At 49.8% G+C, this 25766-nt stretch overlaps 2 protein-coding genes and 1 pseudogene across 2 annotated transcripts in view; 2 read left to right on the top strand and 1 right to left on the bottom strand.

Annotated features, from left to right (window-relative positions):
• Window positions 1-25766, bottom strand: part of RSPH14 (radial spoke head 14 homolog) — a 184565-nt gene that overhangs the window by 40098 nt on the left and 118701 nt on the right. The window lies entirely within an intron of this gene.
• GNAZ (G protein subunit alpha z) overlaps window positions 1-25766 on the top strand; it is a 112999-nt gene that overhangs the window by 3272 nt on the left and 83961 nt on the right. The window lies entirely within an intron of this gene.
• On the top strand, window positions 19074-19678 carry LOC118853444 (annotated as a pseudogene).

The raw sequence follows: 25766 nt of genomic DNA, 5'->3' as shown, positions 1-25766 counted from the left end.
CTTCCTAGTTCTGACATTCTGTATTCTAACATCCTTCCTGACATTCTGTGTTGTAACATCCTTCCTAGCTGACATTCCATGTTCTAACATCCATCCTAGCTCTGACATTCTGTGTTCAAACATCCTTCCTAGCTGACATTCCATGTTCTAACATCCTTCCTAGCTCTGACATTCTGTGTTCTAACATCCTTCCTAGCTGACATTCCATGTTCTAACATCCTTCCTAGCTCTAACATTCTGTGTTCTAACATCCTTCCTAGCTGACACTCCATGTTCTAACACCCTTACAACTGATATTCTGTATTCTAACATCCTTCCTAGCTGACATTCCACGTTCTAACATCCTTCTTGACATTCTGTGTTCAAACATCCTTCCTAGCTGACATTCCATGTTCTAACATCCTTCCTAGCTCTGACATTCTGTGTTCTAACATCCTTCCTAGCTGACATTCCATGTTCTAACATCCTTCCTAGCTCTGACATTCTGTGTTCTAACATCCTTCCTAGCTGACACTCCATGTTCTAACACTGTTCCAACTGATATTCTGTATTCTAACATGCTTCCTAGCTGACATTCCATGTTCTAGCACCCTTCCTAGTTCTGACATTCCACGGTCTTTTCTAGACTTTAAGATATCACAGGATCTCCTTTCTGTGAGTCAAGCTCTAGTCTCCCTTCTGGGACAATAGTAAACATTTGTATTGTTTATCCAACTCTTCTTTTGTGTCTATTCCTTCCTTCCCTAATCAATAAGTACAGTTGAGCCTGGGGAGAGGCAAAGATGAAAATCAGTCTCTGCCCTCAGGGAGTTCCTGATCTAGTGGGGGAAGCCTGACTGGTACAAAGATAAGCCACCTCTGCATGGGGAGGTGAGAGATCTGTGCCTGCAGAAAGGTGTAAGTAAAGGGCTAATGAAGTTCTGGAGAGGAAGGAAGAGAACCTTGCTTGAGGAGGGAGATGGGGAGGCCTTCCTGAATTAAGTGGCTGGGCAGGTAGTAATGCAATGGGCCATGGCTGCAGGTAGAGAGCATTCTAGGCAGAGTGGATGGTATGAACAATGAGGAATAGATGGGAAGCTTAGCATGGGTAGAGAGTAGCAGTGAGAAATAAAACGGGAGGCTGAGATGAAATTGTGGAGGGCCTTGAATGCCAGACTTTATAGTCTAGGCTGTAGGCACTGGGAACTCATTGAAGGCTTTTGAGAAGGGGAATGCCATAATTAGAATTGTGCTTTAGGATGGTGAATCTAACAGTGGCAAGTAGGACTGACTGTAGAGAGAGAGAGAGAATATAGGCAGGGAGACCAATGATGAGTCAATTCCAGTAATCCTAATAGGGGCTAATGAGTACCTACACGAAGGTGGTAGCTATAGGGATGTAAAAAGAGAGAAAGATACAAGAGACATTCATTGCAAAGGAAAAGTGATTTTGATGTTGGCAGCAAGGGAAGAGGAGTCAAACAAGCCCACGGTTTTGTCCCTGGGGGTCTGGAAGGGTGGCACTATGAACAAATAAGCATGAGGAAGGTCGGAAGAGGAATCGAATGGGTTTAATTTTAGATGGAGGAGTTTGAGGGGCAAGTGAGACATTTGGACGTTCAGGGGGAATTTTGTTTGGATTTTTGGAAATGTTGGTCTGCAGCTCAGGGGAGTGGCCAGGGCAGGAGATGGGGGTGGGGAGGTCATCTGCATGGAGGACCTTGAGTGGAGGAGATCCCTGGTACAGATCATACCAAAGGGGATCAGCGCAGAGGAAATGGCCACAGTTAGAAGACCAAAAGAGCCAAGAGGCAGCAGGGTATAAGGCAAAGAGCTCTAGACTAGAAGTTTAGAGATGAGGTCCTAGTCCTCAGCCACTAGGTGGCACCATAGGGCACAGAATGCTGGGCCTGAGACAGGCAGACTCATCTTCCTGAGTTCAAATCTTGCCTCAGACACTTACCAGCCTGTGACCCTGGATAAGTCCTTTAACCCTGGTTGCCTCAGTTCCTCATCTGCAAAATGGGCTGGAGAAGGAAACTGTAAACCACTCCAGTATCTCTGCCAAGAAAACCCTAAATGGGGTCACGGCGAGCCAGACTCGACTGAAACCACTGAAACAAAAACAACTTCCTTGTCCTCTGTTACTATTTCTCTATATAATCTTTACCAAATGGTTTCTCTTGTCTGGCCTTCCCTTTCTTCATCTCACAGGACTCGAGAGATGGAGGGTATTTCATCTAGTCCACTCTGAATTCCCAAGGATCCCCACTCTATCATACCTGACAAAGAGGCATGGGGATGGCCTGGATGGGCTCTAAGGTCTCCTCCTGACCTGCCTGACATTGTCTGGCTCTGCAATACCAGCAAGGGGCCGTACAAAGAATGACCAGACAGGAGCGTGCACTGTTGTTGTGGAATTGGAGGGGAGGGGAGGCTTTCCAGGAATGTGTGTGTGTGTGTGTGTGTGTGTGTGTGTGTGTGTGTGTGTGTGTGTGTGTGGGTAAGAGGAGTTCGGACGTTGTTGACGACCTCCAAAATGGTGGCATGTGTTGGCTTCCCTACTAGGTTATAAGTTTCTAGAGGGCAATGGCTAGGTACTACCACTCTTGGTATATACCTCATCCCCCCTCCCCATAGTACTTAGTAAATGGTGGTGGTCTCTTGATGGATCTCAGCAAAACTATCAATTCTGGGACTAAGGCCCATTGCCTATGGCCGAAAATGTGGCCCTTATCATAGAGCAGAGGAGTGACCTTTTGGCTCCCTGGTGGCTCTGGGTAGCCCTGTGGATGTTTGGCTATTGGCAAGTGGGCCAGTAGATGCTTTTTCAGTATGGCTGGGGATGGGGAACGGGAGAAGGAAGGCTGGGAGGCTGGAAGTGGGAATGGACCTGGACTCCAGGGCTCCATTCAAAGGCTAAGTGACCATTTGTCTGCATTTTTGCAGTGCATTCTGGGTCAGATACGGGTTAGATTAGATGACCTCTGGGGCCTCTTCCAATTCTGAAATTACGTGTGTTTGTGTGTGTGAGAGTTTTATGTGTGTTGTGTGTGTTGTGTGTGCATGTATTGCCTCTGTGTATAAGTACCCTTGATGCTCTGACCCTCAGGCAGAGCACCATTCCCTCCCCTCTTAGCTGGCTCACTGACCTGTCTTTTCTGGGTCTCCTGTGTTTCTGCCTCCCCCAATGTTTCTGATTATTTCTGAGGTTTTAGAGGGAGGGTAATGATGTCTGTGGGCGGGGCAAGCTTCTGTTAGCCCACAGCTGAAGCTGAGAAGGGGGTGGGGTTCAAAATTCTTTGCTCCTCAGTATCCTCTCCTCACCCCCTCCCCTTACTTTTGAGCATCTTGTCTGGGAGTCAGAAGTCTGTGAGAAGCTTTTAGATGCCATCTGGTGGTTAGAAGAGCTGACAAACATGTCTGTCCCCTGTGCTCTTGGTGACCTCCCTGTTCCACTCCTCGAACCCACCAGACACAGAGCACTAGACACGACTCAGAAGGCCTGGGCAAGCCACAGACTAGCCATGTGACCTTCAACAACTGGCTCCAACTCCCAGAGCCTTAATTTCCTCATCATTAATTTATCTCATCAAAGGGATAATGCTTAGCACATAGTGGGTGCTTAATAAAAGCTTTTTCCCTTTCCCCTTCCTCTCCTGCCTGTGAAATGATATCAATAACACTTAACTATGGCACACCTCCACAGGGTCACTATAAGGATTAAGTGAAATAATGGAGACAGAAGTGCTTGAGGAACCCCAAAACCATCATGCTGGTTGGCATCTTGAAGGAAGGCGCCAGGTTAGCAGTGACTCTGGCTCAGACCCTGCTCTCTTCCACTAGTGAACAGAGGACAGGAGGAAGGATGTTGGACATGCAGTGAGCAGACCCAGGGTTAAATCCCAATTCTACTGTTTACTGACTGCATGGGACTCTAGGCTCTGGTTTCCTCACTTGTAAAATGAGGGGGTTGGACAAGATGCCTTTAAGGTCCCTTTCAGCTCTAGAAGCTATGATCTGAAGGGAAATTCAAACTGAACATTGTTGCCAGAACACGCATACATGCATGCTCACACATATACACACATGGTCACATGTTCACACACACATGGGCAGGCTATGTAGATGATGCCCAGCAGGCAGGCAGGCCTTGGAGAGGAGTGTGGCTGAGTATGGCTCCAGACCAGGATGAAGCAGGTACTCCAAAGGCCATCCAGTGGTTACCTGCAGAGACAGGGAATGTCTAAATTGGAGGAGAGCAGCTGCTAGGGACTGGAGGGAGCGAGGCAATTTCATCATCTGAAGCACCCGCCGTCTCCTAGATCACACTGATTCTGCCTGGGCGCAGACAGTTGAGTGACAGAGGTAGGAGTGAGGAGAAAGATCCTAATGGTCAGCCCTGTCCAAGGGACTCCTCCCCACTGGACATGTTAGAGGCAAGGCTGGGGGAGCAGCTGCTCAGAAAGGCTCGGGAAGGGATCCCGTGTCAAGTGAGGAGCAGAGAGCCCAATGCCTTCCTTCTGGCTCAGAGGCTCCTTTGAATTCTGGGACCCAAGCTGGCCTGTCCACCAGTCATTCTACCCCATGCCTGACAGTCACAATTCCACAGGATTTCTCTTCTTCATTCCAGTTGAGACTCATAAAAGAGACAAGGCAGGAGAAACACTTTCCTTCAGTTGAGGCCTCTCCATGTTTCTGCCCCATCCAAGCCTTTGATAATATTCCCACGCCTCAACAGAGAGCTGTCATGTCCTAGGGCACAGCAATGGGGAAGAAAGCTGCCTGCCCATGGCGGAAATGACCAAGTTATGCTCTGGCAAAAGAAACAGCAGCATTTCTTCATCTCTGTTTTCCTCCTTGCCACCTCCACCGCTGCCACCGGCCTCAGCAGCCAGGATTTGCTCAGCACCCATTAGATTTCCCCAGAGAATCATCTCTATTGCCAAAGTTGCAATCTGTAATCATTAACTCATGTTTCCCTTCTGCTGCCATCTCTGCCCTGCTTTTCCCAAAGGTACCCAATCATTCACACATGATTTCGTGTCTCAGAAAGAGGAAATGACCCAAGGCTGTCTCAGGGATTTCTGACAGCTACAGACCATAAGCCCTGGAGCCTGGATCCATCCCTTTGGGCTCCTCCCTCTCTCGCCTCCTGGGTCCAAAGGGTCGGTGGCCCAGCCCTGTTGCTTCCACCTTGAGAACAGCTTTTATGTCGGGTCCTCAATCACTCTCCGGAACTATTATTGTACGATCCTAATTGTAGTCTCTCTGCCCCCAGGCTCTCGATCCAATCTTCCTGAGACAGAGCCACATTTAGATTCCTAAGGCACAGAAAGTTTGTGACTCCCTGCCAGAATAAAGAACTCTTCAGCTTGGTATTCAAGGCCCCTCCACAATCTGGTTCCCACCTACCCTTCCCCTTCACATACTGCCCATTCCCACCAGGCGAGACAGTTAACTGCTTCACCTTCTCCCTGCCCTCTCTTGCCTCCAGGTGTTCATCAATAAATCAGCAAGCATCTGTTAAGTGCTCACTGGGTGCTAGGCATTCATACAGGCTGTCCTGGAGCACCTTCTCTGAAGGGACAGCTCAGGACCCCTCCCCTCCAGGAAGGCTTCCCTGATTCTTCTCCCCCACCTGAAAGTTCTCCATCCTCTGCTTTTCCTAGAAGATTCTGTCTGGCTCTCTCCCTTGCATGACACCTATCTGTATACATGATTTGTCCTCCTCAGACAGGGCAGGGGCTATGTTGGGGTTTTCCTCACTGTATTCCCCACCCCAAGCAAGGGGCCTTCCACATCACAGGTAATCAATAAATATTTCACTTAATTCTTTCTCATCTGGGCCCTCAAAGCCCCCACCCAGCCTTTCCTCTTGGATGGCGGCATGGCCAAACCCCACCATTGGCCCACTGAACTCAGCCACCTCCCAAGTATCTACAACTTCCCTCACACCCCACCTCTATCAACATGTCCAAGCAGAGTGTCTCAATTCCACAGCTCAGCTAAGGCCTTCCTTGGCTTGGCCATCTGGCCACCAAACTGCAGGGAGGGAGCCAAGGTGACTCTTTGGGATTTTCCCTTCCTCCCTCTCCAGTCAACTGTCCCATGGAGGGGACCATGGGCAGCAGTGAGAATAGCTCCCCTCAACAGTGCTTTAATGTAGCAAAGTACTCAGCTCAGAATAACTCTGTGAGGGAGGGACTGCAAGGATTCTTATCCCCATTTCACAGATGGGGAGGCTGAGGCTGACAGGTGAGCTCGACACAATCACACATCAGTGGTGGAGGTAAGATTCGAACCTACATCTCTCAGCACTAAATCTAGCCCTCTGGTTACTATACTGCTCCCACCTCTGCCACCTGCAGGCTGGAGGACCTGAGCATGTTGCTAACTTGTCAGGGCTCCAGGTAACCCTCTGACCTGTAGAGGTAGGGGGACTTGCTTCATCCAGGAGCTCCCTCCATGGATGAAACCCCAGGTCCATGCTTTCCTATGTCCACACTCCCCATGTGAGGAGGACATCTCAGTCCTCTTCTTCTGGAGTTCTCAGTGCTGCCTTGGACCCAACACATCCAGAACCCAATCTGCCTCCTTCTCCCATCCATGTTCTCTTTCATATTTATGAAAGCTGCACCAGCAGACACCAAGCCCTGGTCATCTTGGCACACGAGAGAAGTCAGTCAGTCGCCAATTCTACCCCCACCATTTCTTTCCTGCTGGCTCCCTCTCCCAACTCCCACCACCATCCATCGAGCTAGGAATGGCAGTAGCACCCTGGGCCATGAGCTTCTTATTAGATATCCCTGGACTTCTTTTGTGGCCTCTTTGCTTGAGGCCACCCTGCTCTTTGGTCTACTTTGCACATCCTGACAGATGAGTCTTAATGCCTGGCTCTGACTATGGCCACTCTCCTGTTCAAATGCCTTCTGTGGCTCCTGGCTGCCTCTAAGACCTACGATGTGGCTCCAACCTGGCTTTCCAGCCTTAAATCACATCTGTGCCTGTCAAATGCACCACCAACTCTGGCCAGCACTTAAGCTGACCTCACTCCCCTTTTGTCCCTGTTCTTTAAGGCTGGCTCAGAGGCTAATGTCTTTGCAAGCAGCCATTCCTAACTGCTCCCCATTCCACACATGGGTAGGGCTCCCAACCCCAAATTACTTTGTGTCATTTCACATTCACTTTTCTCCCAGTAGAATGTAAGCCCCTTGAGAGCAGGGATTTAAGCCCCTCCTCTCTCCCTGTACACAGTAGCAAGGAACAATCAAGAACCCAGAACCTGGATCCATCTACAAACTGAATGTCCAGGCCCTGGATGACAAGAGCTGACCATACTAGGTCTAAGCAGTGGGGATGGCGGTATCATCTCTGTATAACAAAAGCTCCTTTGAATTTTTCTCTTTTTCCTGAGGAACTGCTGCCTCACGTGCTCTCAGCTCCACTCTCCAGGGGCTGCCGCCTTAATTTAGAACAAGCCGTGGCAAAGCGCTGGAGAAGTCGGAGCCTCAGCTGTACTGCCAGGCAGGCACTGCGGGGAGCAGCAAACCCAACTTTCTTCAGCCTTTACAAAACTGACTGGAATTCTTGTGGATTTAACCCCTGCTCTGTGCCATCAGGGGAAGCTGCCAGACTTGGGAGTCAGAGATTCCAAGTTCCAATCCCTCCTTGCTTCTTTCCTAGACAACCCCCCCTCTCTGCATGCCTCAGTTTCCGCATCTGTAGAATGAGGGGCTGCACTAACAACCTCAAGCCCCTTTCCTGCCCCACAGCTAAGTCTCTGACCCCTGCACAAAGGCCATCCAGCCTCTGCAGGAAGACTTTCAGGGAATCGAGCTCAGACACTCAGGAGGCAGCCTCTTTGGGGAATCAGACCTAGACACTTTCTTTTTAAACAGAACCACCCTCTCAGTGATGTTTTGCATGGTGCTCCTGGTTCTTCCTGATGGTGGACTGGCTGGATGTGAGAAATCCCTGGACACATCATTCAGCGCAGACCCCTTCCCCCTTTATAGATTGCAAGATCAATGAGTCTCTGAAGACACCCTTGTTTGTGAAGATCACTTGGTTTGGAATCAGAGTCCCTGAGTTCATCTCTGTCTTTGACTCTATGGCCAGGCTACCACATCTCTGGGCCTCAGTATCCTCATCTGTAAAAAGACAGGCTTGGGCCAAATCGCCTCTAAGCCCTCCCCAATTCCAGATCCCATGACTACTTGAGCACGTTCACAGTGGTGAGGAAAGGAGCATGTGTCTCTCCCTGATACTCTCCTCCTCCCCATCGAGAGGATGCACCTGTGCGTACCACAGCCAGGTAAAAGATGGCATCATTCCACCAGAGCTGGGCCAAGGAGGAAACTGAGGCACAAAGTTAGATATAAAATGGGTATTCTCCAGATGAAGAAGGAGAGGGAGTGAAATGAGTGTGGTGGGTCCAAATTTGTTTCACAAACATTCATTGAATACATCTGGGTCTCTACAGGATGCCTGGGCACTGTGGGATAACAGAGGTCCTTAGCAGTTTATCTCATGGCAGACACAAATATGTGTCTTATACCACATTGAAAGGGTTAAGTGCCTGGCTAAGAGAGAGAAGGGACAGATTCTTACCTCCTGGGGGCACATCAGAAAAGGCTTCAGGGAAGAGGCAGTGTTTGAGTGAGACCTTGAAGGATGGCAAAGAATTAGGCGAAGAATGAGATGAACATTCCAGTTGGTGGGGAGAGAATAATGGGAGGCAGGAAGCCAGGTGGTTTGTTTGGGGCATGGGAAGATGAAAGGGGTGGTAGAAAATAAAGCTGACCTTAAGAGGTCACAGGAGGTGGGGTGGCAGGACCATGTCCCAGGGAAGTGAGTCCCACAGCCCAGGGAAGCCCACAAGTTCACCTCTTCTCTTCATTCCTCTTGGCGTAATGACCAGCACAGAATTAGAGAGGAAAGAAATTCATTGACCAGTTTGCTAAGTGGCTTTTTCAGAACAAAATCAAACTTACAACTGGGGTTTTAGCAACTGATCAAAATGGCCCCAGTCAACCGAGTCATGGAGTACGAATCTTTTCAGTTTAATGGCGCATCCATTCTGTCCACTCTGTGCCCTCCCTGGCCCTGTTTGATATGTCTATCACAGACTTGATGGGCAAATGTTTAATTCTGTTTTTTATCTCAGAAAAAGCCCTGGCAAGGACCATAATAAGCTCTGTGGGAGTCCACAGTGCCATGGAGCATCCAGTAAAGTCAGTGGGGTCTTAGGTGGGCTTCGAGAGAAGGAAGCCTAGGGTCCAAACAAGGGAGGCAAGAGTTCGGCTGCTCCCTGCTCTGACTGGACCCAATCTATCGGGCAATTGTGAGAGTGCCATTTTAGGAAAAACCATAACCAACTGGAGCACATTCAGAGAAAAGGTGATTAGGAGCAGGGATTGCAGACCACGCCATGCCATGCCAAGATGGGGTGAAGGAGCTGGAGATATTTAGTTTTAAAAAGCTAGGCCTGCCAGTACCCTTTCTCCCAGTTGGCCTGTATGCAGCCTATGTGTCCACAGGACTTGACCTCTCGTCTCCCCCATTATCTGGAAGCTCCCCAAGGGTCCGGGCTGTCTCTTGCCTTTCCTTGGATCCCCAGCCCTAGCTCAGGGCCTAGCACAGAGTAGGCACAAAATAAACATTTCCTGACAGACTGGCTGACTGAGCAGCACCACAGGTCATGCCCCTCATCTGGAATGAGAATGGATTGCTCTACCTGGTCTCTCCCAGCTAGGCCATTCTGAAGCTGAGGCTGAGGCTGAGGCTCCTCCCAATTCTGCCATTTTCTTTTTTAAGGACCCTGATGGCTTTGATATCACATGTTTGAAGATGCCTTCCAGTTCTGATCTTCAATGTGCTAAGGTCCTTTTCCCAGCTTTGATGTTCTAGGCTCCTTCCTGGTTCCAGGGTTCTGTTTCTGATGGATATCCTGTGTTCTCTAGTCCTTCCCAGCTCTGCCATTCCATGCTCTAAGGTCCCTCCATGTTCTTCCACTGTCCTTCTCAGGTGAGCACAGCCAAATAGGCTCTTGAAGCTGGACGCTGGGGTGGGGGAACAGCCCAAGGAAAGCAGAAGGCACAGGTCAATCTATGTCTAGCATGCACAGAATAATTCAGATTAAAGGGCTTCCATGAGGCAAGGAAATGATGGTGCAGGCTGGACCAAAAGCAAAGGCAAAGACAGGCCAGTTCTGTAGCTCTACATGCTGTATGGTTTGGAGTTATTCAGAGCTGCCACTCTACTCAGGGGAGTTCCCTGCTGTGCCCACAATGAGAAGGACCCTCCTTTGGCAAAAGGGCAGGGGGCACCTGGGAAACTGAGGGCACAGAGGGCCTGGGGCTCTGGGCTTCTTGAGAGAAGAACCCCTCACTGTCCTTCAGAGCCAACAACTGAGCTAATCCTCCTTCCCACCTGGGGCTTCCCTCTTTCTGTCTCCAGTGGCACCATTCTGCACCCCACCCTCCAAACCCAAGTCCAAGGCCTTCTTCTCTGCCCTTTACCTCTTAGCCAATCAGTTCAGCAGACCTGTTGATTCCATCTCTCAAATACATCCCCTCCTCTCTGCTCCCATTCCCCTAATACAGGCCCTGGTTACTTCCCACCTGGACTAGCTCTCTGATCTGTCCAGCCTTCCTCCCAGTCCCTCTGTACCTTCACACCTTATCTGGATCATGTCCTGACTTCCATCACTCCACAAGCATGTATCAAACACTATTTTCCAGGCCCTGTGCTAAGTTCTAGGGACAGAGGGGCAGTGGTGGAACAATGCTTATATTCTCTAGAGGAGGCAACATGGGCATAGAGCTCTATGCAAGATATACCCAGAGTAGATGGAAGGTAGCCTGACAGGGGAAGGTTGCAGCATCCAAGTGGGACAGGGAAGGCCTCCTGGAGCCAACGGCAGGCACATGAACTGGCCTGAGCCTTGGCTGCACACAGAGCTGGTGGGCAGGACCCCCAAAGAGGCTGAGGAGTGGTCAGACATGTGAGGAAGAGAACAAGAAAAGAGCAGTGTCATGAAAACCCAAATAAGAGAAAATTTAGGAGAAAAAAAGAAGTCAACAGTATCAAATGCTGCAGAAGTGAAAAGGGAACAGATCTTTATGAAGCTCCTGCCGTGTGCCAGGGTCTGTACAAATATCATCTCGTTTCATCCTCACAAAACCTTGGGAGACAGGTATGATTATTAACCCCATTTTACAGATGAGGAAACTGAGGCAAACAGAGATCAAAGGACTTGCCCAAGGTCACCCAGCTAGTAAGTATCTGAGGCTGGATTTGAACTCAGGTCTTTCTGGCTCCATGTCCAGCATACTACCTGCTGCACCACCAGCTGCCTCTAAATGATGATTGAGAAAAGGCACCCTTGGACATGGAAGCTCAGACTCCAGCCACTTGGGGGGCACCTCTCCAGTGCATTTAGCCCCTAATCCTGCGTATCTCAGAGGCTATCTCCTGCAGCCCAGGGCTGGTGAAGAGGCCCCTTGCCAGCCTCCCTGAGGCCAGGGGATCCTCCAGCCAAGGTAGCCCTTTCCACTACAGGACAGACACCACTAATCATTAAGCAGTGGGTCTGCACATCCAACCCAGATCTGCCTTTCACTTCAGCCCAGGGCTTCCAGCTCTGCCTCTGGGCTCAAAGAGAGCCTGTCCAATCCCTCTTCCTCAGGATGGATCTACCCTGGGCAGATCACACCATCCCTCTGGACTAGGTTCCTTCTCAGTGAATGAGGGGGTTGGACTCCATAACCTAGGCTCCCTTCCCCTCTGAATCTTCAGTCCTGTATCTACCCAGCCTCTTACACCCAGAACTATCTGTAGATAGTGGGTGCAATATATGTTGCTTTGTAGCAAAGAATAGGAAAGCTGGAGGGACCTCTGCTATTGTCTGGGCCTGGATCATTCCCACTCTTTGCAGTTGCCACTAGCTTCTGGAGGCCTATGGGCCAGGCCCTCATGGGATTCATTGTCACTTGAATGAAGGAATTAAGAGAGGCCAGATGCCCCAAGCCCACCCTGGGCTGCAGTTGCTGGGTCCCAAATTTCCTTCCTACCCTGTCCCGCCCTGCTCCTGATCCCTCCCCTGGCCCTTGGAGCCCTCCACCCCAACCCTGCTTCCCTGTCACTGCTATAGGTCTCTCAGTCAATGACACCTCCAAGAATCAAATCTGTGCTTAGTCTCCCTTGTAGAGTGCATAGCGGGTGCCCTCCCCCGAAGCCTGTTCAGAGATTGGCCTGTGCCCTCAGCCTCTGGCCCCCTAACAGAGGATGCGGGTGACTAGCAGCTCCTGATTGGTCCCCTGGTAGCTGTGACCGTGTCAAGGAGGATTGGCCATGGAGCCAGAGGAGCTCCTAACTCAATAAGGTTTAAGAGGAAACAGGGGAGGACAAGGTCTCTGCATCTCTCTGCTGTCCTTCCAAAGCCCTCTGAGCCCACCCACTAGCCAGTCCTCCCTGACATCATCCCACAGTCACAGGGACACCAAGGGATGGCTGCATTATTGCCAAGTCCCAGTCATCCAGTGCTCAGCCAGAGCATAGAGAACATCTGCCCAGTCCTCAGGTCAGAGGGTGCCCCTTCCCACCCCAGCCATGTATGTCTTTCTGATGGCTTCTGACCTCACTGCTGTTTATCACAGCTCCCTCCTCACCCAACTCATTGCTTTGCTGCTACCTCCCAGCAAAGGGTCAGTAGAGGCAGACTGGAGACCAGCAGCTGCCCCAGGGACTCAGGGAGCCAGGGCCCTCAAGATCACCTCACACCAACTCCCCACGCCTTCTGTTTAACTTCAGCACACACCTATTAAGCGGCTGCTGCTCGGTGCAATTTAACAAAACTAACTGCAGGAGTCCAGGATGGTGGCAGCCTGGCTAGACAATGCTTCAGTGGGCTGAGGGCTCGGTCTGAGTCATCGGCGTGACATGGCACCGAATGTTATTATACAATTACTGACAGAGAGCTGCGAGGTCATGGAGTTCAGCTCCCTCCTTTTACAGATCAGGAAACTAAGGTACAGATCCTGGGTGACAAAGATGACAATGACGATGACGATGATGATGACAATGATGATGCCACATTGCCGTGGCACTTCAAGGTTTTCAGTCTTTCCCCCTTATCACTCCTGTGAGGTAGGCAGTCAAAAAAAGCAAATGAGCTCTTAGGCTGCCTTCATCTGTCCTGGCCTAATGTCCAGCACAGAGAGGGCAGCAGTCCCCTTTGCCTTCCATCTGGAGACCACATTTTAGAAGGCCCGATGACAAATGGGTGTGCCTCCAGAGGAGGGAAGCCCTGACAACAGCTGACCTGAAAGCCAGGCTTTGAAAGGATCCACTGGGAGGCTGGGGAGGCTTAGCCTGGACAAGAGCAGGATTGCATTATCATTTCTGTTCAGAGAGCAAGCATTAGCTGAGAAGGTTGTGGAGGGGATTTTCCCCTTCAGCCCTGAGGTTCTGAGGTTCTACTGGATGTTAAGCCTTGAGGAGAGGAACACAGCACATATATAGCCATGGTGCCTGCCTTCATGGGGCTCACAATCAAAAGATCTAAAGTCCTCCATCCGGAGAGGAAGGGATCTCAGACACCAACTAGTCCAACCCTCTTTACAGATGAGGGAACTGAGACCCAGAGAAGTCAGAGGATCACATCTAGAATTGGAATGGACTCGAAGGCCACATCATCCAGCCTTCTCTCACAGAGAAGGGAACTGAAGGCTGGAGAAGTAGAATGATTTGTCTGAGGTCTGAGCCCAGAGCCCCCGGGGGATGATCCACTGCAGACTCTAAACACAGCCTGTCTAGAGCTTGTTTGTACATGGCTGTTGGCATGCTCTCACCCCCATCAGAGTGGGAGCTCCCCAAGGGCAAGGACCAGCTCACTCTTTGTATCCCCAGAGCTTAGCACACTGCCTGGGACATGTTCTTGTTGTTCATCATTTCAATTTAAGGTTTTCTTGGCAAAGATACTGAAATGGTTTGTTATTTCCTTCTCTAGCTCATTTTACAGATGAGGAAACTGAGGCAAACAGGATTAAGTGACTTGACCAGGGTCATACTGCCAGTAAGTGTCTGAAACCCTATTTTAACTCAGGTCTTTCTGACTTCAGGTCCACCACTCTATCTATTGAGGAACTTAGTACATAGTAGATCCTTAATAAATGTTTATCAACTGATGACCTCTGTTTGACTGTCTCCACCAAGGGGGAGTTCCCTACCTCATGAGGGAGCAGCTGCACTTAGCTCCCTCTACATCCTTGATCTAGAACCCTTGCCTCCCCCTCTCCCTAAAAGCCCCATTCCCACACTCTCCACCAATGATTTGAGGCATTTGGAAAGGCTTCCCCTCTCCCCGTCCTCTCCCTCTAATGCTTCATCTTGGCATGCAGATAGAGCGGAAGCTCCAGCAAAGTAGAAAGGCTTCTTGGATGGGCCTGGTTGCACTGGAGACTGCCACCACCAGGCAGGGCACGAATTTGTTTTATTTTTTTACCACAATCAGCTCTTAGGTCCCAGAGAGGCCAATACCTCGGTTAGTTTAGGACAGGCCACATGCAGGACTGACCTAGGGCTTTTAGTTGGGCAATGGAGGGACTCAGATGGCATCCCTAAGTCTTCATTACCCTTCTCTCCCCTTCTCTTCCCCCCTCTGCTAAGTGTCACTAGTCCTGGGTTCCAGTCCCAGCTGTGCTTCTTGCTAGCTGGGTGACCTCAGGTAATTCACACAAGCCAAGTCCCATAACTAGATAATGTCTTGGGCATCCTACCAACTGCAATTGACTATTCTCTAGACCTGTACCTGCCAAGGGTCCTGGGTGAGATGATCAATGAATGAACAAATAAAAAATGGATGCATGGATGGATGGATGAAAAAGCATTTAAGAAGCACTCACTGTGCTATGCAAGCTAAGTGCTGGAGATACAAATAGAAAAGCAAGACGTCCCTGAACTAAGGAGCTTACATTCTAACATACTATAACATATTTGGGGGAGTGATGGCTAGGGAGGGTGTTTTGGTCTGCAGAGTCCCAGGGACAGAGAATGGAGCAATGGGGCAGTTGCCTGGCATGCCTTTATCAGAAGCAATGGAAATGTTCGTTTGATTAAAGTGAAAGATTGGGGTGGGGTGTCTAGATATAATGGGCTCTCACTTATCAGGACAGCATAGTCCCAGGATCAGGGTTCCAATGCTGGGGGTCTTAGCTCCTCCAGGGCATGATCTCTGGAGATCTCACTGGGAGGCTGTGAGAGCGACAAGTGACCAAGGCGAAGTATGGTCAGATCCAGAGCCAGCTGGATAAGAGTGAGTTCTCACCAATCAAAAAAGCAATATAGAGACAAGTATGCAAAGTCTTGGTCTGAATCTGTGACTGTCTGTGAAGGGCACGGACTTTGGTGGAGCAAGAAGTAATTCCAGTCCCGGGGGAATGACTTATTTAAGAAGGAATTCTAACCAAACTAGGACAATGGACAGTTCCACTAGAGGAACAGGCAGGCAGCAGGCAGCAGTTGTGGATAACAGTTCTGATGAGGGCACTAGTCCTTTGCAGCTGCCTAGAGACAATTGACAAGGACAAGCAGGACCCATGCCCTGGGGCTGCTGGGCCCTAACCTGGCCCTCACACTGGGGCTTCAGGTCTGAGTGTGTTGCTCAGAGGGGGAATAAGTGAGGCAGCCCACTGCAGCAAAGCAGTGCAGTGATGAGGTGTCTGGCTACCAGTGTGGCCTCCTCTGTGTTCCTGGGTTCTCATTGTTTTGTGTTGTTTTGTATCTGGGGAAAGTCTTATGCACTAGCCTGGACAGGAGGAGCTAGAGGCCTAAAGCCAAAGGGATGAGCAGTGGTGACTTTGCCACGAGGTCAGTAATAGCTCCATTTCCAATGATACCATTCAAAGCCCTCTTTACCCCTTTTCTCCCATCCAGCACACTGCATGATGTATGGAAAAGAATGTTAATCATACAGTTAAAGTCCTGGGTTCAAATCCTAGCTCTGCCATTTACTAGCTGTGTGACCTAGGACAAGTCATCTCCTCTTCATGGATCTCAATGTTCTCCTCTGAAAAATGAAGGTGGAGAATAAGTAGATCCCTTCTCCGCCTGGCATTCTGGGAAATTTCAATTAGCAACTGGTGGTCCTGCAATCTAAAGAAAGGGCATGAGCAAAGCACAGTTCTCCTTCTTGCTATTTGGAGGAAAATGGAACCCATTATGAGTGAATGGAGAATTAGATAGGTGTAAGAGGAGGGGAAAGAGAGAAGAACCAAGAAACAGATGTAGAAGGAGGACTCAGAAAAGTGAGGCTTAGGCTTCCCAGGCCTTTGCCAAGGAACCAAGAGGTTGCCAGGCTTGAGAAACCAGAGAGAGAGAGACAGAGACAGAGACAGAGAGAGGATAGAGGGAGACAGAGAAACCAGAGAGATAGAGACAGACAGAGAGAGAGGAGAGAGGGAGAGACAGAGAGAGAAGAGAGAGAGACAGAGAGGGGGGAAGAAGAGAGGGAGAGAGAGCAGAGAGACAGAGACAGAGAGATAGACAGGCACAGAGAGAGAGAGAGAGAGAGAGAGAGAGAGAGAGACAGAGAGAGAGAGAGAGAGAGAGAGAGAGAGAGAGAGAGAGAGAGAGAGAGAGGAGGGAGAGAGAGGAGGGAGAGAGAGGGGAGAGAGGAAAGACAGAGACAGAGAGAGAGGGAGGGAGGGAGGGAGAGAGAGAGAGAGAGAGAGAGAGAGAGAGAGAGAGAGAGAGAGAGAGACAGAGAGAGAGAGAGAGAGAGAGAGGGAGGGAGGGAGAGAGGAAGGAGAGAAAGAGATCCAATATTAGGGAGGAATCCTTTCCAAGGCTGGTCTAGTAGAAAGAGCCCTGAGATCAAAGTCAAGACCCTGAACCTCTGGTCCTGTCTTTCACTGACCATGTGACCTCCCCACCTTCCCGTGGCATTGGGATTCCTCATCTGTAAAGGGGGTTCAATTTAGATGGTTTCCGAGGTCCTTCCAGCTGTGATCAAAGTCTTCGTGCCATAGCTCTCCAATGCTAGACTCTAAAGCCCCTTCCAGCTCTCTCAATTCATGTTCTAACTACAGTCCCTCTCAGTTCTAACATTCTAGCTCTGGCATTTTATGTTCTAAAGTTTCCTGCAATCACATCCAATCAATCGACAAGTATTCATTCCAGGGAGAAGGAAGGGGACAGAAGGGAGAGCAAAGAGGCAGATGATTTGGGGAAAAGAAAGACTTCTCAATACTTGGCAAAGTCTCTTCCATCTCTGACATTCCATGGCCTATATTCTAAGGTCTCTTTCTAAGTTCTCCTCCAACTCTAACATTCTAGGTTCTTAGGCAGTAGTCTCCAAAGTGCAGGCTCTTGGGACCCCCAGTAAGTCATGGCATGGCTTTGAGGGATAAGCCAGTTATGAAAGGAAAATGTGGCCCACAACCTCACGGCCCACCTTCTCCTATAGTAGCCCATCACGGGGCTTGTCTCCAACAAGCCCCTCCCCTACCTTCACCATTATTGCCAACAACCCTCTTGTACTTGACTCTCTCCAGCTCTGGCCCCTCATGCCCCACCTCAGAACTCCTGCTCATATTGGTCATAACCACACCAACCTCCACACCAACAGATGGACAGCAGAATGACCACTGCCCCACAGTGTCCTGGATTTGCCAGGATCTGCATGCCCAGGCAGGGGCCGATGAGCACAAAATGCCTGGCCAGCAGGCATGGATGGGTCATGAGCTTCATCACAGATCTCATGCCATTATAACCCACCCCTTTTCCAGACATCCCTCTTACAGGGCAGGGCATCCCCACTGTCTTCCTGGTCACCCAGGTTCATAACCTCAGTGTCATCTTCAAGTATTTGTGGCACTCGCACCATACCCTTCACAAACGTCTCTTGCCTCCAACCCAGCATCCCCATTTACATGGTCACCTCCCAATCAGTTCAGGCTCACTATGACCTCTCACCAGCATCACTACAATCACCTTCTAACTGGTCTCCATGATTCCACTCTCTCCACTGTCCGACGCATCCCTCCCCCCAGTCGTCACCCAGATAGTCCTAGAGCACAGGCCTGACTATATCATTCTCCACCTCTACTGGATTCCTGCTGACTTTATGGAAAAATGTTGTTTCATCTTCATCCTTTTTTAATTTTATATTTTTGTTTAACTTTGAAAATGTACATGATTATTAGTAGAGTAGTACGTGTACGTAATTATAAATAAGTAACTATACAAATATTGTGGTAGGTGCTCAAAAAAAATTTTCTGATGGAGTGTACAATCAAAAAAGTTTGACCACCACCATTGTGAAGTAGCTCCAGCTCTGATATTCCCATCCGAAGGTCTTTCCCAGCTCTGATATTCGACGTCCTAAGGCTCCATCTACCTCCAATATTCTATGCTCTGTGCTCTGAAGTCTTATATAAACCTACACAATGATCCTGACCCTGCTCTCAGCATTGGTGATTACCTGGCTTGTCAACAGTCTGTTCCTATGGCCCATCACCATTTGGGTGTAGTAAAGCCATCCCCAGAACCTTCAAGAGAGCCGTCCTCAAGGTCTTCAGCTGCACAGATGACTCGATATAAAGGAGGCGGTCAGCAAATGAGGGGGGTATAAAGAACTCCAATTATCAACAGAGATTCTCCAAATTGATCCCTGAGCAGGCAATGAAAAGTGATCAGCAATTCCATTTGCCACGGAAACTGCAAGGATGGCTGCTGGAAGACTCTGCTGGTCTCTCCCTAAAGATGGCCGCCTTTTAACTTTGCTCACCAGTGAAGACCCAAGCCTCTCGCTAGGTTGTATAATTTCCTCTTTCTTCTCCATAGCTTTCAGAGCCTTCATGCTTATATATTTATTTACTTCTCTCAGCTCGGTCAAAAGAAATGCCTGGCCTTGTTTCCTCTAGTTGATTCAATATTTCTTGAGTAATGTTATCAAGGCCTCCATCTGGTCTTGGTGGGGTAAGGGCCAGGAGGAAGATAGATTATTCTGCTGGAAGGGTTACAGACCTACAGAGTCCGAGCTGGAAAGGGCCTTAGAGCCTTTCCTGGCTTGTGACCAGTAAACAGCCATGGGCAGCAGAGTTTCTCACAATAGTCTCTGTGAATCTATGGGAGAGGTCCTACATGGAACCCAGTGCAAACGCAGAACACTGTTAGAAGCTGTGGGGCTGCAGATCAGCCTGAAGAACTATGATCCCCGAAAGGACAAATGTTTTTCTGGCACCAGGAGGCTCAGATTTTCTCTACATGTCCTGGGAGCCCAGCAGCACTGTGATGTAGCCAAGGCTATAGAAATCCCCACCGTGGATACTGAGGCCCTGAAGAAGCTCAATGAGAACAGGAAATCGGTCAGGAATTGGCCCTTTCTGGCCTCTGAATCCTTGATCAAGCAAATCCCTCCAATCCCGGGCCTTGGTCTGAACAAAGCTGGCAAGTTTCCATCTTGGCTCACCCACAATGAATATGGCAGCAAAGGTCAATGAAGTTAAATCTATTATCAAGTTTCAGATGAAGAAGGTGCTGTGTCCGGTGGTGACTAGTGGCCACATGAAGATAACAGATGACAGGCTTGTCCACTACATCTATCTGGCTGTTGATTTCCTGGTTCTCTGCTAAAGAAAACTGGCAAAATATGAGGGGATTGTATACCAAGAGCACCAGGGACAAGCCTTAGTGTTTGTTAATGAATGGCGGGAGCTGCTAATGAATCAATAAATGGAGGAAGCTGCTAAAAAAAAGTCCTTAGAACAGAAAATGCCAAATCTGGGGGATGCCTGAGAATGATAAAATGTCAGTAGGGAGCACTGAGTGTTAGAGCTTCAGAGGAACCTGAGAACATAGGATTCTAGATCAGATAGAGTTTCAAAAGTTGGGAGACATCTTAGAACACAGAACATGGGATGTCAGAGTTGAAAAACTAGAAAACACCTCCAGAGAACTGGTAGAGAAGTTCTTAACCTTAGGTCAGTTGGTAAGTGAGCATGTAATAAGTGCCTACTGTGCCCCAGGCACAGTGCTAATGCAAAGTGTTCAGGTGTTTTAGTCATACCTGATTCTTCATGAACCCTTTTGGGATTTTCTTAGCAAAGATACTGGAGTGGTTTGCCATTTCCTTCTCCAACTCATTTTACAGATGAGGAAACTGAGGCTAACAGGGTGAAGTGACTTGCCCAAGGTCACACAGCTAGTAAGTATCAGAGACCAGATTTGAACCCAGTTCCTCCTGACTCCAGGCCTGGAGTTCTATACAGTGCACCACCTAGCTTCCCCTTTAGCCACAAAAAGGAGAACAGATGGAATGATAACTAGTGAGAGGTTTTTAAGGACGGTAGAGGTATGGGCAGTTTGTAGGCAGTAGGGATGCGAGATTGAAGATAAGTGAGAAGGTGCATATGATGGGAGAGGAAATCTGCTGGAGAAGATGAGCTGGTGGGATCGTCTGTGCAGGTAGAGGGGTGGGCTTTGGCAAGAAGAAGGGCATGTGAGACAGGTGAAAGAGGAGATGGTGGCAGAGGGCATCTAGGTGATCTGAGATGAGGAGGAGAGGAGAAGAGGGAGCTCTTGGTGAAGGGTCTCAATTATCTGGGGCAGGGGGAGCCACAGGAAGCTTAAGAATGGATGAGAAGGTTTGGAAAAGCCATTGCAGTGGAGTGGGATAGTGAGTCAATTAGAGTTAGAAAAGGATTGCCTTGCAGCAGTGAGGGCCCAGTTGAGATTATGCAACAAATTCATGATGGACTCAGCACAATTTCATGATCTTTCTCCAGTTTCATTCGGCAATATCTGTGTAGGAGTGAACAGCGGCCGTGTTCCAAAGTTGGGACTTGGCGGGGCAAGATCAGTGATACGCCAAAGGGACAAGGGACTCGAGAGAAAAGGACAGTATAGAATTAGCCAGTTCACCAAGGGGTCAAGAGCGTGTGGCCAATCTAGGGGTTACGGTCTCAAGAAGAACTGAGGACGCCAGGACTGGTAAGGAGGAAAAACAAGATTTGGAGCTATAAAGAGAGCGAGACAGGGCATGATAACGGATTGTGATCAGATAAGTGGTGTATCTGTGCATGACAGCGAGATCAAGGGCGAGACCACATTTGTGTGTGACTGAGATGAGGTCACGGGGAATGACTAGGTGGAGGACCTGCAAGATTAGGGAGACTGAGGGAGTGTCAGTATACGAGGCGAAGTCCCCCAGCGTGAGGGCAGGAGTTGGGAAGGAGAGTAAGACTGTGATGCCTGCCCTGAACTCACCGGAGGTCTGTAGACAAAAGCTCTTAGGATTCTGACTGAGTGGTAGATAGAATCCGAGTGAGTCTCAAAGTGACGCTGCCTGGCTCTCCAGCACAATGTGGGAGCATGGAATAGTCCATCGACCAGTGAGTTGGGAGAAATGAATTAATGAATGAAAGTAGAACTGGAGCTGGAAATGGAGGCCGGGGAAGCTGGGTCATCAGGAAGGAGACAAGGTTCAGTGAGAGCCAGAGAATGAAAGGATTGAGAAAGGGAAGGATTTCAGATGAAGGAAGAAGCACAAAGAGCTTGCTGCCTGGGGTGATTCCCAAGGGGAAAAACTTCTTTAAACAGCTGGCCAGCTAACCACTTGTCTGCAGGGCCCTCACATGCACATCTACCCGGTGTTAGAACGGCCAAGGCAGGCTCTGCCTCATCGAAACTGACCCCCTAAAGGAAAGCTTATTTTTTGAGCATCTGTCCTTGACAACCTCTGAGGCCTCCAAGGCCTTTACTTGCCCTGGGCCTCCTGCTGTGACAACCCAATGATCTGGACACAGAAGATGTTGTGGGTTTTCAGGACTTTGGGAAGAAAAAGGTAGAAAGGTTGTAGGGAAAGGATTTCCATGCATAAGGCAGGAGGGCAATGAGGACAAACAGGCTTTCCTTATCTGGAGAGAATGGAAGAGAGATGACTGGCAAGTTAAGGAACGCAGAGAGAAAGGGCAGAAGAAAAAGCCTCCCCTAGGGAGGAAGCACCCGAGTGGAACTGGAAGGAGGGGGCAGGGGAGAGGATGTTCAGAGGGCCATGGGGCCTGGCAAAGGCACTCACTGTGGAAGGAGAAGGTTAGAGGCAGGAAGCAGCAGTTATCCTGTTATGGCCGAAGGGGAATCCAAGAACGGGCCATGGGAAGGTTGGGAAGGAAGGTGGAGCCACATCACAGAGGACAGTGGATGCTCCAAGCCTGAGAGCACGTTTGGTCCTGTGGCCTCACTGGGCAGAGAAGGGACATGGTCGGGTGTGTGTCAAATGAAGGATGTTACAAAATGAGAAGATAAGAAAACTGTAAGGGGCTTCAGCGATCCCCCCCACCCCTGCAAAAAAAGGATCCTCACTACAACATATCCTATGAGAGAAAAACAGGAGTTAGCATATCAGTGACCCTTCAAAACTCCCCTCAGGCGAGATTATCATCCCCACTTACAGATGAGGAAACTGAGGCAGGCTGGGACGTTAAATACCCAGGGCATCACATGGCTGGGTGTGTGTGTATGTGTGTGAGAGTGTGAGTGTGAATGTGTGAGTGTGTGAGTGTGTGAGAGTATGTGTGTGTGTGAAAGAGTATGTGTGTGTCAGTGTGTGTGAGTGTAAGTGTAAGTGTGAGTGTGTGTGAGAGGGAGTATGTGTGTGTGTGTGTGTGTGTGTGTGTGTGTGTTGCTCCCGGCTTGGCCTTCAGGGAGCAAGCAGACAAGGCCACCCCTCTTGCACGAGGCAGTTTGGGCAGTATGTGAAGGATGATGGGGAAGCAGGAGAGACCACTGGCAGGAAGACCAGTCAGAAGGACACACTAATGGTTTGGCCAACATTAGAGTGGCGGGAATGGGCAGGTCTTAAAAAGGGAAGAGAGAATGTTACACATGGAATGTCCTGTAGAGGAAACAGCACCAAAGGACAGTTTGACCTGAATGCACACAGTGTAAAAGCCTGAAGAAGGAGGCTGGAGCCAGATTGGGGCAGGCGAGTAGTTTAAATGCCAAACAGAGGAACTGGCCTTTGAGCCTAGAGGGCAAGAGGGAGCCACTGGAATTCCTTAAATAGGGAGTGACTGTGGGCAGACCTGCGCTCTGGTAATCTCACCCTGGAAGATTAGTAAATGCTGAGTACAGACAGAGAAAACATGAAGCAGTGAGGCCAGTGGAGGGACCAGAAAGGGCCTTGTGCGAGTTAAGGGGTGCCTCCCCGGGCGCTTAGTGATCACTTCTGCTCCAAACACAAGTGCAGAAGCAGAAACCGTGAGACCCATCAGCCGTGACCAGGCCATTAAAGCTACACACACTAGACAAGCCTGAGAACATTGTACTGAGCAAGCTGGAGGCGGTGGCAAGTTTGGCTTGGGCGGTTCTTTGGCTGGGGAGAGATCATGAGCAGTATCAGGGCCTCACACTTCTTTCTGAGCCATCTCCATGTGGGCTGATGGGCAATGTTCCTTCATTTTTTAGTGGAAATGGTGACCAGGCAATAACCAAAAGGCAAAGGCTTGGGAACTGAGGACTGAGTCCCGGCCATGAGCTGGACGCTGGCCTTTTAATAAGTGGCCACTTCTCTGTCTTCCTGCTCCTTGACCCCCGAAGTCTTTGACACTGTAGGGTCACCTTCTCCTTCTTGACCCTCTCCTTATAGGTTTTCAGGACACCCCGCTCTCTCCTGGCTCTCCTCTCTCTCTGACCACTCCTCCGTCTCCTTCACTGGATCCTCACCCAGATCACACACTCTAACCATAGGAGTGTCTCGGGGCTCTGTCCTGGGCCCTCTTCTCTTCTCCCTCTGTACTACTTCACATCACCTCCCATGGATTCAATGACCATCTCTATACTTGTTCAGCTGATCAGTCGTGTCTGACTCTTCATGACCCCGTGGACCAACTGTCCATCGGGTTTTCTTGGCAAAAGACACTGGAGTGGTTTATCATTTCCTTCTCCAATGGATCAGGCAATTAGAGGTTAAGTTACTTGTCCAGGTCATCCAGCTAGGAAGTGTCTAAGGCTGGATTTGAACTCAGGTCTTCCTGACTCCAGGCCCAGCGCTCTATCCACTGAACCACCAGCTCCCTCAATCACTTCTATGCTGATGATTCTCAAATCTACTTATCCAGCCCCAACCCCTCTGCTGACCTCCAGTCTCACCTCTCCACCCAAATGTCCCACAGACATCGTTAGCTAAAAGTATCCCAGACTGAATGACTTTTCTCTCCCCCAAGCCCTCCCCGCTTCTGAACTTCCCTCCACCTCCCCAGCAGCTGAGCTTGAAACCTAAGTGTCCTCCTCACTCCCTCACTCACTCTCCTGCTCCACACCTAATCTATCCCCTGGACCTTTGGAACATCCCTAGGAAGCCCCTTCTCTGCCTGACTCGGCCACCAGCTGCTGCTCCAGGCCATCCAGCACTCAGCTGCCCCCCATTCTCCTCAAACTCCAGTGGCTCCATCTCCAGGCTCTCCAGGATCCTCTTGGGGGCGCTGAACACCCTTTATCCCTTCCTCCTTCCCTTCACTTTCCCACTCGGCCTGCACCTGACACCCCCGCATGCTCTTCAGCCCAGTGACCCTGGCTTCCTTGCCGGTCCTCACCCTGGACACTCTATTTCCAGACTCAATACATTTTCGTTGCTGTCCCCTGTGCCTCCTCCTCTCCACCTCCTGGCTTCCCTACGGAAGCCTTTCCCAATGCCTCCTTTTGCTGGTTATCCCCCATTTAGCCCACCCACCTCCCGCACTTCCCTCCCTCTTGCTTCTCCAGATCTCCCTCATTTGGCTTCTGCCCCTCCCCTCCTCCTGCATCATTCCCTTCTGCCTCCTGGCCAGGGTGAGAGGGAGAAGGAGGCTGCCTCTGCCCAGCCACAAGTGTGCCTTTCCCAAACCCGATCTCCTTGGAGATGCCTACAGGAGGCATGGCCAAGATAGCGGTACATTTGTACTGCACCAGCACATTGTCCCACAGGAGGTTTGTGAGTAGGTGATATTATTAATTCCACTTTACAGATGAAAGAACGGAGGCTTGGAGCAAGTGAGCATCTTCTCAGCAGGACTCAAATCCAGGGCTCTCTCGACTCTCAATCCACCCTTGTTACTATACCACAGGCCCTTCTCTCCTCTGACACTGCCCCTCACCCTGGTGCAGACCTTCATCACCTCATGCCTGGACCACTGCACTAGCCTTCGGGGGTCTGCTGCCTAAGTCTCTCCCCACTCCAGCCCATCCTCTATTCAGCCCTCCTCAAGCAACTCCCTCAATAGGCTCCCTATGGCCTCCAGGGACAAACATTCGACGCCCTTCATAACCTGGGCCCTTCCTCCCTTTCCAGTCTTCTCACACCTTACTGCCCAATCCACTGACACAAGCAAGGCACACTCCCCAATTGGAGACATTCTCTCTGGCTGTCCCCCAGGCCTGGAATGCTCTTCCTCTTCCTCCACCCTGACCGCTGACCTCCCTGGCTTCCTTTAGATCCCAACTAAAATCCCTCCTCCTACCGGAAGCCTTCCCCAAACCTCCTGCTGATTATTTCCCGTTTCTCCTGTCTATAGCTTGTGTGAACACACTTGTTTACTTGTTGTCTCCCCTATCAGATGGGGAGCTCCTCCAGGACAGGGACTGTCTTTTGCCTTTCTTTGTAACCACAGCATTTAACACAGTGCCTAGCATGTAGTAGGTGCTTAATAAATGCTTCTTGATGGAATAATCCCACTGCTCTGTCACTAACACACCCTGCGATTGGGGCAATCTCTGGGTCTCAGTCTGTGGAGAGGGCTGCAGAG

The sequence above is a fragment of the Trichosurus vulpecula genome, chromosome 1, assembly GCF_011100635.1.
Source record: "Trichosurus vulpecula isolate mTriVul1 chromosome 1, mTriVul1.pri, whole genome shotgun sequence".
Taxonomy (NCBI): domain Eukaryota; kingdom Metazoa; phylum Chordata; class Mammalia; order Diprotodontia; family Phalangeridae; genus Trichosurus; species Trichosurus vulpecula.
Note: the sequence above shows the minus strand (reverse complement) of the source record. Positions and strands in the feature narration are given on the sequence as shown.